This window comes from Lepisosteus platostomus, chromosome 5 (genome assembly GCF_059453375.1).
Source record: "Lepisosteus platostomus isolate fLepPlt1 chromosome 5, fLepPlt1.hap1, whole genome shotgun sequence".
Lineage (NCBI taxonomy): Eukaryota > Metazoa > Chordata > Actinopteri > Semionotiformes > Lepisosteidae > Lepisosteus > Lepisosteus platostomus.
This window is the reverse complement of record NC_142615.1, coordinates 25,770,813-25,782,687: the sequence shown is the minus strand read 5'-3', so window position 1 is coordinate 25,782,687 and position 11,875 is coordinate 25,770,813. Positions and strand designations below refer to the sequence as shown.

At 44.6% G+C, this 11,875-nt stretch overlaps 1 non-coding gene across 1 annotated transcript; it reads left to right on the top strand.

Annotated features, from left to right (window-relative positions):
• The first annotated feature begins 9,649 nt into the window (after positions 1 to 9,649).
• Positions 9,650 to 9,742, top strand: trnar-ucu (transfer RNA arginine (anticodon UCU)). The gene is made up of 2 exons: positions 9,650 to 9,686; positions 9,707 to 9,742. It is a non-coding gene; the product is annotated as a tRNA-Arg (tRNA).
• The last annotated feature ends 2,133 nt before the right edge of the window (positions 9,743 to 11,875 follow it).

Below are 11,875 nucleotides of genomic sequence, written 5' to 3'. Positions count from 1 at the left end.
TATAGCGCAATTGTGTTTTGATTTGAACCATTGTTTGCATCTCAATAATCCATTCGTCCTCGAGAGAAGCAAAGACAGAAATGTTTTGAGTCTCACAAAGATCCTGTTCTCAAACCAAAAGAAAGGTTTAATGTGATCCCGCTAGAAAAAAAGTCAAATTCCATCTGAAATGATGTCCCCTCAAACATTTTGTAATATCTCTGGAAGTTTGTACAGTAGAAGCCTGGTTAAATGCTTAAATTCAAACTAAACAAGACTATTGGAATAAGATTTGATGTCGAACTGGGATTGAAATAAATCGGAACACTGCACTTCATTGTGCTTTCTGTATGACAAAAGTTGTGCTTTCTGTGTTTTTGATAACTCAGCTGTTAGAGTGGAAGACCGTAGTTATAACAGCTGGGAATGCTCAGGCCTCTGGTTTGAATCTGGCTGGAAGAAAGGTGCTTTTTATGTTCTTTAATCAAAAAGTGAAAATAGCAAATTTGTCATTCACTTAAACATTCATCAAAAGCTGAGTGAAGCACAGCCTCTTGTTCTGAATTCTCATCACGTCTAGTTTTGACCTTTAAAATGTCGACTGCTCACTCTTCCTAACACAAAGAGCTGCAGGTAACAGTACCTATCGGGAGTTTAGTTCAGTGGTAGAGCACATGCCTCGCATCACTGTAACGTGTGCAGCCCTTTCTATAGACTGGATGAGTCTCCTGTTCCATCTCCAATTCTTTCTGCACATATCGCCTGTTTCACCACCGTTATCATTAGACTATGGCCCCTAATATGAGAATACTGTTCCAAAAGACTGTCTTAAATAGTAACGCTGAAAAGGGTAATGATAACAGTTTTTTTTATTAAGGTAACCTTACATTTGCTTGTATAGTATAATTTATTATCTGTACCCGCAAATCCCCAATATTACTGCTGTCTCCTGAGAAACACAAGTGTAGAGTCAAATCATATGAAATAATACAACAAATCTATTCAATTAACACCCAGATGTGACAGAACACTTTTAAGACTTATACCCCTTTAAATAAGTATTTCCTTAATTTCAGTTCTCTTCCCTCCATGGGATACCTGAAAATTCACTATAGCATAATAAAGGCTGTGCATGCATTACCTGTAATACAGCTACTAATAAAGATAACATTAAAGTTGATTATTAAGAAATTACGGCTTTTATTAATAAAATATGTTTTGATAAAAGAAGTCTTCATAGAACCTAGGTAAATCCCTGTAGTAGTCTAACAACTCCAAAAAAGAAAAAAAAACAGAACAACTTCAAAACAAAGAGAAAAAGAACATTAAAAACAAATATGGGGAACAACAAAAACACAGAATCTAATGCGAGAGCTTTTCAAGTCTTCAGTACTCCATTGTGCTCCTCTCGTCTCAGTAGACCTCTCTCATATATTTGTGTATTGATCAGCTGCTGATGGTCCATTGCTGATGGTAATTTAAGTAGGGAGCTGTGTCACCATGTGTGGACTACATCGGAACAAGTAAAATTTTATTCCATGCTGAAAAGAGAAGCAAACAACGTTTGAGCTTTGGAGCCTTCTTCAGGTCTGACAAGGAACAAACCTTTACTTGTTCCTTTGATGTTAATTTAGACCTGATCTCCAGCAAATACTTAACAGGACCTAAACTGGTCAGTTAGTTTAAATAGTTGAAGATACAGGCCACACTGCTCCAGGTGAGGCTTGAACTCAATCTCAGCATGAGTTCAATCACACCACTGGAGCTGCAGAAGTCTCTTTTTACACAGACTAATGCAATTGGAATTTGTCACGAAACAAATGAGAACTGCAGCTGTGCACTTGAGACAGGATGCCACCGTATTAATTTTAACACTCCAGTCAAACAAGCAGACATGTCACTATTGCTAAATCATTACAAAAGACGCCAACTAATGACCAGTTTTATTTTTAACAGAACTTTACTGAAAGTTAAACTTATAAAATTACCTGAGCAAATAAATACAACAATTATGACCTTCTCAGCATTTTTTTAAATTAATAAATTTATTTATCCACGGTGTGCCTTGTTATTACTTTTCAGAACTTTGATTTTCTCTCTCTCCTGTGTCAGTAGGAACTTACATTTCAAATTAAGTTCTTTAATCAGTTCCAATATCTTCCTTTCAAAGTAGGGAGGAGCAATCTGGCGTGTTGTTTTGCCTGTGGGTATTCTTTATGACTATATCTTCTGACACCTGTGCACAATCCTACAACATTACAAGAGAAGCGCTATAACAGGAGTCATAAAAGTGCAAGAGGCCACATTGAACAATCATTCGGAATTGTAAAACAACTAACGCTTTGCTTGGGTGTCATTTGGTTTGTATACCAGTCCATCAAGAGCCAGCACCATCATCATCAGGTCATGTGCAGTCCTACACAACCTTGCGATTGACTGGAATGAGCTAAATTTTCCATCTCCATGGCATGCAGCACACTCTGGCTGTTTCAACACAGTCATTATTGGACCACAGTGCACTGTCTCTTCTGTCCTGTGGCTATCATAATCACTTTTAAGAAGCCAAGTTTTTTTCTTTAACATGTGCTTGGGTGCCACCCATTTCCTTATTATCCCTGCTTTCCACTGATAACCACAAATACAGAGACCCATCATAATGAAATACTTAGCAAATCTATTCAGTTGACTCCCAAATTTTATAGAACATATTAAAGGCTCCCACTCCATTTATATAACCATTTGCTCTGTTCTGTTCTCTTCACTTCCTAGCATATCTTAAAACTCACAGCTACTAGTAATGATTGACGTTAAACATAAATAGTAAATGACACTTCTGTAAATACACACATTAATAAACTTCATTATTAATAAATATGGTATGAGTGTAAAGCAATTTTAATTAATATTCCAATACATTTCCAAGCAACGGATTATTTCCACTATATTTGGGAGCCTTCTAATGCAATCCTGCGTTACACCGAGTACGGTACTAAGCCATATGAAGACATAGTTTAAATTAGTCCGCTACTTTAGTTACTCTGGAGTGCTGCAGTTGTTACTTTGTGTTCATTGCAATTGAGAACAGGTTAAGTTTGGCACTGCGGACTAAGCACAGCAGCAAAGTTCGTTGCAATTGGACTTAAGGTGGAGCACAAGTTTAGACGGCATCTGCGTTCTAAGCACGGGTTGAACTCCTGTTAGTATGCTACTTTCAGTTCGATGCAATTGACCCATAGAGTTTGCCCTAATAAGGTCTGAATAAAGCTTAAGCAGAGCCAACCCATTGCCTTTATAACTTCCATTAATCTCCACCCATCTTCCCTCGCTCACTTTTGATCTTTCTAAGACGAGCATTTAACTGGAGTTCAGCCCAATGATACTGCTGAGAACCAGAGAAAAAATATATATATATATTGTAACGCCCTCGCCTGGTGGTGAGGAGGAAGCGCCCCTAGGCGTGCATAGTACCGCTGGGCATGCTGGGAGTTGTAGCCGGGGAGAGTCTGAGGGTCAGCACGGTGACCAGCGGCTGACCCTACCTGTGTAAATAATGTCCTAGTAGTTCTAGTGCCCTGTGTAGTCTTATAAGTGTATAGCGTGTTCTTAAGTAATTACCACCCTAAAGATGTGTACGTGTTCTGTCAGTCTCCTCATGTGCATGTATATGCTGTGTTTGGTTTTGTGGTTGTTAAAGAATAAAGCTATTGCTTGGTTTGTTAATCGCGTCTCCACTGGTCCTTTGTTCTGAAAAAAGCCTGTAAACGCTACATTGGTGTCAGAAGCGGGCAGGATGGACAAATCTTGGCAGACATTAGCCGATTCTGTCAAGTGCTGTCTGACTGTAAAAGAGACAGAACCCATCGGCAGCGCACATAGGGAGCCTGAGCAACTCCTGGGTGCGACAGGTGGCCACAGCCCTTACCAGGGCTATCCAGTAGTGGTCCTGCCGGTAGAATTGGGGCGACTGCCTGCTACTCCCGCCCAGTGGATGCCCCAAAGAGAAGAAACCCTCCCTGCCGGAGCTGACCAGCGATTCCCACACCGACGGAGGAGTCCAGCAAGGGGGAAGAGAAGCCAGCCCGTGCAGCAACCCCCGCGGAACAGCCCCGCACGCTGTTTTGAACACCTCAACCCCCTCTCCGGAGAGCGCTGTGAAGACCGGCACCCCTCACACCACTGTGGGGCGAGTCGGCTATAGCCTGTACCTCCAGTGCCGAATCGAATCGAGGAACAACCCTGCCTGGCCCTACTGCGGCTAAGGACTGTGATGGGACAGCTCGCCGCAGTGCGGGGGAAACAGGTGCTTGCCTTTCGTCTAGGTGCAGCGATGGTGCGCCACCCCTGCTACCTCGCACCCATCCAGGAGGACTGCATTCTGGGGCTGGACCTACTGCAGCGAGTGGGGGCCAGTTTGGACTTGGGCCGGCAGGAGTTGGTGTGGCAGGGGGAGCAACTTCACCTGGTGGAGGGCAGGCCCGGCGAAGGCCGAGGGCTTGCCGGAGCCGGGGGAAAAAGAGTCAGTGGCGGCGGCGGCAGACCGGGCCTGTGAGCCGGGGAGCGAGCGTGCCGGATCCTGCCCCCGAGTCGGCCGGGAGGCCAGACAAGGCGGCAGCGGTTGCGTGGAAGCGAGGCGCGGCGTTGAGGACCTCTACCAACACGACATCGAGACTGGTGACCCTCTGCCATCCGCATCCCACCTGGACGCATGGCTCACGCCAAGCGGACCGCCGCCAAGGAAAAGATTCTGGAGATGGCCGCAGCAGGAGTGATTAAGCCCTCCGCGAGCCCTCGGCGCCAGCTGTACTGGTCCAAAAAAAAGAAGGCTCGTGGAGGTTCTGCGTAAACTACCGCAAGCTGAACGAGGTTACCTGGAAGGATTCCTACCCCCTGACCAGGATAGACGATGCCAAGGACTACATCACGGGGTCGACCTGGTTCAGCTCCCTTGACCTCCGCTGTGGCTACTGGCAGGTACCAGTCGCTCGAAGCCTCTGGCAGTTTACTGCCTTTGGCCTGTGCAATGCCCCGGCGACTTTCAAGAGGCTGATGGAGAAAGTGCTGGCATCGGTCCCGTGGAACCAGTGTATGCTGTATCTGCTGCGCAGCTTTCTGGGGTTGGCTTCGTATTACCGGAGGTTTGTCCGGGACTTTGCCAGCATCGCTCCCCCGCTGCACCGCCTCACCGACAAGGGCCGCCGTTTCGACTTGAACTCGGGCTGCGATACGGCTTTCAGCCGGTTACGTGAAGCTCTGGTGGGGGTCCCCGTGCTGGCCTACCCCGATCCGTGGTTACCGTATATCCTGGATACCGACGCGAGTGTCTCAGAGTTGGACACGGTGTTGGCGCAGGAGGGGCCAGATGGGGAGCGGGTAGTTGCCTACTACAGTCGGGTTTTGAATAAGGCTGAACGGAACTACTGCGTGACCCATCGTGAGCTGCTGGCGGTGATGGTGGCGGTCTGCCACTTCAGGCCGTACCGGTTCAGGACCAGATTCCGGTTGAGGACCGACCATGTGTCCCTCACCTGACTGCTCCACTTTAAGGAGCCAGAGGGGCAGATGGTGTGATAGATGGAGGTCCTGCAGGAATACGACTTCACTGTCGTACACTGTGCGGGATCTCGCCATCTCAATGCTGACGCTCTCTCACGGCACCCCTGTGAGGCCGCAGACTGCTGCTACTGCGGCCAGCGGGAGCAGTGTGAGGGGGCCGTCCGCACCGTGGCGGAGTCGAGCGCCGTGGCCACGGCCCTGGAGGGGCCACTGGGGGTGGGTCTGTCAGACGTGGTGCAGCGACAGGCAGCTGATCCGGATGTGGGGCCGGTGCTCCCCTGGAAGGCAGCAGGAGCGCGGCCTCTGCGAGAGGAGCTTGCCCCGCACCCAAAGTCCGTCAAGGCCCTCTGCACCCTGTGGGAGGCCTTGGAGGTAAAGGATGGGGTGCTGCGCCGGGGTTGGCGGGCACCCTTCAGTGGCGAGATATGGTGGCAGCTGGTGGTGCCACAGTCGCTCCGCGGGGCTGTGCTCCGAGTGGTGCACGGTTATTCGGGCGTGGGGCATTTCGGCTGTAAAAAAAACTTCTTATTGGGGTCTTTGCCACCGGGACATGGAGTGGTATTGCCGAACGTGTGCGGTGCGCGTGGCCCAGAAGGAGCCCGCCTCCAACAACACCAGGTGGGGACTCCTATGGAGCAGGTGGGGGTTGACGTTTTGGGCCAGTTTCCGCGCACTGAGGCTGGAAACTGCTATGTCCTGGTGGCGGTGGACTATTTTACAAAGTGGCCGGAGGCCTATGCCCTCCCGGACCAGAGTGCCCCCACCGTGGCCGATGCACTGCTGGAGGGGATGTTTGCCAGGCTAGGGGTGCCGGAGGAATTACACAGTGACCAGGGGCGTAACTTCGAATCCCAGGTCTTTGCCAGAGTGTGCCAGCGCCTGGGGATCTCTAAGACGCAGACAACCCCGCTGGATCCCCGGAATGACAGGTTGGTGGAGCGGTTCAATCGGACTTCAATTGGTTTGAAGAGTTCTGCTGTGTTTTTGTGGTTAAGGCGATGGACTTGAAGTCCATCGGGGTCTCCCCGCACAGGTTCAAGTCCTGCCGACTACGACAATCTCCTTATGTCATCGTGTGCCTGCATAAAAATGGAAACGCACTGCTCTACTTTTAAAGCGCAAAATTGCTTGAAACCGCTGCCTTGGAAACAAATTCTTCAGCGTCCACAAATGACATTTCGCAGCTGAAAGCAGATAAGGATGCTTTTAGTGTTCGTGTGTCTTGTGCCCTACTTCCAGCCTTTGAAAACCTAATTAGTAAAGCTGAAAGAACCGACTCCATGGGTGTTGGTCGTGCACAAGGAGGAGCTGTGACAATAGCAGAGCAGGAGTGAGGATGGCGCAGATGGAAACTCGTTTTCATGCGCTCCTCTGGAAGGAATGAAAATAAAAGTCGAAACCCAAAACAGTAGTAGCCATAATAGTAAATGCCTCCTAACAGCTAGCAAGCGCTCCTAGTTAGTGTCATGGTGTGTATCCCTGCCTGTCATGCGGGAAACTGGGCTTTGATTACCGACGGGGAGACAGGTAGCTTTTTTACAATCAGATTCCAATCTCTAATGCTGTGTGTGAGAGTTTACGTAACTTTCCTTTTCTCACATTTTCTGACGACTATTCCAAATGGGCGCCCTGTCAACTCCTAATACTTTTCAACACCTGCCTGCATGTTTGATTATTTTTATTTTTAAAAAGTTCAATATTGATCATAACTAAGGAAATTAATGATCACGAACAAAAAAAAGGGCTGAAGTTGCGAGTCACTCTTGAATTTGAGCTGGGTTACACGGGCTTCTGTTGTGATATGGTTGTATGAGAAGCAAGAGGAATCGCTTTTCTCCTATGGAGCATGAGCTGAATCAGGAGTGAGACATTTCGTGTGTTCGTGCATATGTCAACGCATTAACCTACATCGTAAAACTAAAACTAAATTAAAAACTAACATTAAGTTATCAGAGACATTAAATTATATACAAACAAGAGACAGGCAAAGTAATAATTCTACATTAAGTGTCCTACACTGACCAAACTAATTGAAATGGTCTGATTCAGAGCCTGTGCAGTTCATGCTAATTAGAACGACACCAGTACTGAACCCTCAGCACCGTACTGAGCACAAGTTGAGCTGCTCTCCAACTTTGCTACCCACGAGATTTCATTCCAATGGAGCTCAGAGAAGGAGCTGATCTCCAGACAGTAGTGTTGTCTGCAGCCTCATGCGAATTTCGACAATTTACCCGAAGTGTTTTCTATAGCTTTCAGGTGCAGTTAATTTATATAAAGGAAGGTAAATCGTTTTAACGCAACAAAAGCCATGCAGGAGTCAAACATACAATTTCCTGATCTTAAGTCAGACACGTTATCCATTATGCCATTGGTCTTACATCGCTCAATTGCACCATAGTGACCTCAGTGCCACTAATAGTAATACATACTATATTTCTGATTGAGCGCTGAGTGCAAAGGTTGAATAAGCTTTGCTCCCGCCAACAATTCGGCGTGAAAAAACACAGCATTTAAGTTTCACAGACAAATGCAGCATGCCGACAAAACCAATTTTAAAAACAACTACGGCACACTACAATTGCACTGACTCTGAAAAGTGATCACGGCAGATGTTGTTCCCTGCATAACGCTGAAGGGACCAAAGAGTATTGCTGTTGGGAAGACAAAATTAGGCTTTTTTCTGCCTTGATGTTAAGCTAACAAAGACTATCTTGAAACACCTAATTCAGTCTCTCAACAGACTGTCAAGCAAAGTTTTTACCCATTGAACTCGCAATAGAAGGATGGTCTTAACCCACAAACACTTAGCAGCAGTGAAATTCAAACCTACCCTGTGAAGAAATTGGAGCACAAACCCAGCACCTTAGACCACCCAGCCACACTCCCAACACCTTACTTTTTTCAGAGAACGCCGGGTTCAGCTCTTGGTGTGCGACGCGTGAAAACGACTGCACCTTCGTTTTCCGAGATGCTTCCTATCACTTCTTTGTCAGCTCTGAATATAGTGCTTCTTTGGAGCAGGCTTCAGACCTTTTATTTAATGTATAAAGGAGGGCGCATTCCTAAACATGTAATTCCTGTTTTAGAAATGTTTTGGGCGGTGTGTTTTATGTAACACACAAACAGTATTCTGATTGTATTCTGTAGACCTCTGTAGCAATCATACTGGATGTGACATGGATTCTGAAATGTTTCTTGAAAAGGTATTCAGGTCTGCTTGAATCTATAATAAAAAAGTGACCTGAAACTTCCTACCTTCCAATCACTGATGTCGCTCTCCCTAAACCTGTACGTGATGTTTTGCAGATGTGCAGTGTGCCTTTACTCCTGTATTAAAAACGACCTCCGTTGTTGGTCGGAGTTGAAGGAGAACTAACTGCACAGAAAAAGTATGTAACGATAAAATGTTACTACACTTCAGAATGTCCCTATAAATCCCTGCTCACACACGTCGGTGTGGGGAGCGGGCAGGTAGAGAGCTTTTCCAGAAACTCATGATGTTTCTCCCGGGGTGTTACCTGCGGTAGTATCTTTCTCTGCGCCCTTGGAAAGAAAAGAGCGGCTCCAGTGCAAGGTAAGGTCAGAACAGCCGGTCTTCTTGTCTTACAAAACAAGAAATTTATATCAACAGGGAAATTGAACAATACAGAAATCAGCGCAGTATAAAATAGGAAGCAATCAAACAAAATGCTCAGAAAAAATCGTAGTTGAGTAAATTGGTGTAAAAATATTTGTAAGCAAAGGAGAGCCCGCGCTGTGCGTGAAACACATCAATCGTTCAGCATTTCTGAAACGTTTAATTGAATTGACAAAGAAATCCTCTCCTTAAACTTCGAAAAGGATTATCTGTTGAGCCAGCAGGCATAACACTGCAGTTGCCCGTTTCTCAAAGGTGTTTGAAGTTGTGGATAACTTTTAGCAGGTTTGGTGCCGTGGCTTAGCTGGTTAAGACGCCTCACTAAAAACCAGAAGACCCTGGGTATGAATCCCAGTGGTATCTATTCGTAGACAACAGGCCACTCATTGTCAATATTTATGGAGCTCAATTTAGAGACAACGGGAGAAGCATGAGTTACAGCTTTCTGCAGCTGTTTTATGTAAGTTTGTATCTGTTGGCTCTGTGGTGCAATGGAGAGCGTGTTGGACTTCTATTCCTTGGTAGAATTAAGTCATTCAAAGGTTGTGGGTTTGAGTCCCACCAGAGTCACATACCATTTTGATTCAACCTTTCAAAATCCTCTAGGGATTGGTGTTGATCAAGTCAAATAAAGGACTTCTTAAGAGTCCACAGTTGGAAATGAACCAGCAGCCACAAGAAAGAAATTAGCACTGGACTGTGATCACATTACTCCTGTGCTGGAGTCTTTTCTAAACTCCTTCAAATCCAGACTCAAAACCCTCTTCTTTAGAAGAGCCTTTAATGAACTATTATTTACCCCTCTGTTCCTACTGTATTTAATACCACCATCTATTGTCTCCTCTAACTGTGTATTCTCATCCTGTTTATCTTGTGTATTTTTTTAACTTTATTGTTGTCATTCTGTAAAGCACTTTGAAAAGCCACCTTTAAAGGCACTATATAATGTAAAGATTATTATTATTAATAATGAACAGTGCATTTAACACTGAGCACATGCAGTCCTTCTTTGCAAAGGATTGCAAAAGTTGGGAATTAGCTTTTCACTCGTTTTGTTAAAGACCGTATCCTGGCTTTGTTGCAGGAAATGTCTGGATGCCATCACTGGATCAAGGAGAGGATCAGGGTTTTGGGAAGTCTTTTTGATGCCTGACACTGTGTGTTGTAACGGCTGTCACTCTTGACCTAAACAACAGAGAACACTGTTGAAATCGCTGGACTGCCTAGCGGACACTTTGTCGCCTTCTTCTGACCTCTATTTAATGCGATTCTCTGAAAACGTGGCACGTTATATATCTGTGCTACCTTTATGGAGGGTGAGCACACTCATAAGAATCATAGATTCGATCACAAGCATCTAAAAACGAGCATGAGAAAATGACATCACACTATAAGGCTGAATGGCACAAATTCTCCTGTTCCTTCTGCAGCAAATGTGTGTTTTTTTTGCTTCTTAACACTGAGATAGTTGGAGATAGTTGGCAGCAGTGGGATTCCAACTCACACCCCCAAAGAGACTGGAGCTTTAATCCAGCTTTAAACTAAAAACTGGGTGACTTGTAAGGGCTGGTAGGAGAGGAAAGTAATAAATGCTTTAATATTTGATTATTAATTTTTCACCAGTTGTTTTGATCAAATTATTGTAACGCGGTGCCATATTAAGGTATAATATGTACATGAATGTCATGTCTGAGTTGGTGATGGCAGCTGACTATCGCTGAAGGACTGTTCATCATTAGCGTGTAATCCGGCATAATGAGGGAGAAGAGATTGGCCTCTGTGTCGCAGTGTTCTAGGCAAATGTAAGGTTTCTTTCTTGTAAAATATTTGTGCATCTTGAGTGCATTTTTGTTGCTGAAAATTAATCTTGTGCATTTGAATTAATTCTGATATTGTCACCTAATTCTATACATTTTATCAGCCTACATTTAGAGGAGCTTAATTGCATCAATTAATTGCATAGTGATAGTATTTCTTGCCTTTTAAATACTTCAGTGTTAATGATGTTAAGTGACATCATTGCAAAGGCGATATTTTCTGATGGCTGTTCCGGTAATAATGATTCGCGTGGGAATTACTACTGTCATTACTACTAATAGTGATAAAAACAGAGCATTCACAGATCTCTGGATGTTGGTCTGGACTCTAGAAAGTGTTTAAATTCATAGGCGACTCTGGACCTGAACACCTGTTGATGGGTCACTTCTGTCAGACACACCAGTGGAGCCCAAGCCCACTTACACACACATTCACACACACTGATAGATATACACCTACACTCTCACATACATTTACACCCACAGACACAACACACAATATACACAAAATCAGACACTCACAGATACACACCCACACACATTCACAGACACACAAATAGACACTATATACACACATAGGCACCGCATCCACTCTTAGGTACAGATACACTATAACTAACACTAATGCAGATACTGCCAATATTACAACACTAACACTATCATCAAACCCTATCATTGTTACTAACACTGACAAAAACAACTACTAGACTAATAATATGTATAATAACAATAATACTGTCATGAAACCTAACACGATGATGAGTGTTAATACTCTGACACTAACAGTATAATTATCACTAAATTTAACATGAAAACTAGCATTAAAACTAAATTTAAAAGTATCTATCATCACAAAGTCACATGTATACTTGTATTATTAGTAAAA